At 47.3% G+C, this 1,276-nt stretch overlaps 1 pseudogene across 1 annotated transcript; it reads left to right on the top strand.

Moving 5' to 3' along the window:
- Nucleotides 1-171: 171 nt before the first annotated feature.
- On the top strand, nt 172-1,231 carry LOC112616892 (annotated as a pseudogene). The gene has a single exon (XR_003117821.1). The product of XR_003117821.1 is annotated as a ceramide synthase 5 pseudogene (transcript).
- The last annotated feature ends 45 nt before the right edge of the window (nt 1,232-1,276 follow it).

Here is a 1,276-nt window from a genome sequence, read left to right as displayed (position 1 = left end):
AGTGTGAAAATTCTGATTTGAGAGAAATATATGCAGAATTGATATTTGTAGTACTTATTTTCTGGCTCTAATATGTTATATATTCTGCTCTTGGATATTGGCTAATTATCATGTCAGTAAATGCTGTATCTGGAAAACATTTTGTCAAGTGATTAAGACTTTTCAGACGCTTGTGGCGGCGGTGGCTCGGGGTGGGCGTAAGATGGCGACAGCAGCGCAGGGACCCCTAAGCTTGCTGTGGGGCTGGCTGTGGAGCGAGCGCTTCTGGCTACCCCAGAACGTGACCTGGGCTGATCTGGAGGGGCCGGCCGACGGCTACGGCTACCCGCGCGGCCGGCACATCCTCTCGGTGTTCCCGCTGGCGGCGGGCATCTTCTTCGTGAGGCTGCTCTTCGAAAGGTTTATTGCCAAACCCTGTGCACTCCATATTGGCATCGAGGACAGTGGTCCTTATCAGGCCCAACCCAATGCCATCCTTGAAAAGGTGTTCGTATCTATCACCAAGTATCCTGATAAGAAAAGGCTGGAGGGCCTGTCAAAGCAGCTGGATTGGAATGTCCAAAAAATCCAATGCTGGTTTCGCCAGAGGAGGAATCAGGACAAGCCCCCAACGCTCACTAAATTCTGTGAAAGCATGTGGAGATTCACATTTTATTTATGTATATTCTGCTATGGAATTAGATTTCTCTGGTCGTCACCTTGGTTCTGGGACATCCGACAGTGCTGGCATAACTATCCATTTCAGCCTCTTTCAAGTGGGCTTTATTACTATTATATCATGGAATTGGCCTTCTATTGGTCCCTTATGTTTTCTCAGTTTACAGACATTAAAAGAAAGGACTTCCTGATCATGTTTGTGCATCACTTGGTCACCATTGGGCTCATCTCCTTCTCCTACATCAACAATATGGTTCGAGCAGGAACTCTGATCATGTGTCTACATGATGTCTCAGACTTCTTGCTGGAGGCAGCCAAGCTGGCCAATTATGCCAAATATCAGCGGCTCTGTGACACCCTTTTTGTTATCTTCAGTGCTGTTTTTATGGTTACACGTCTAGGAATCTATCCATTCTGGATTCTGAACACGACCCTCTTTGAGAGTTGGGAGATAATCGGGCCTTATGCTTCATGGTGGCTCCTCAATGGCCTGCTGCTGACCCTACAGGTTCTGCATGTCATCTGGTCCTACCTAATTGCACGGATTGCTTTGAAAGCCTTGATCAGGGGAAAGGTATCTAAGGATGATCGCAGTGATGTGGAGAGCAGCTCAGAGGAA

This window comes from Theropithecus gelada, unplaced genomic scaffold (genome assembly GCF_003255815.1).
Source record: "Theropithecus gelada isolate Dixy unplaced genomic scaffold, Tgel_1.0 HiC_scaffold_12486, whole genome shotgun sequence".
Taxonomy (NCBI): Eukaryota; Metazoa; Chordata; class Mammalia; order Primates; family Cercopithecidae; genus Theropithecus; species Theropithecus gelada.
Note: the sequence above shows the minus strand (reverse complement) of the source record. Positions and strands in the feature narration are given on the sequence as shown.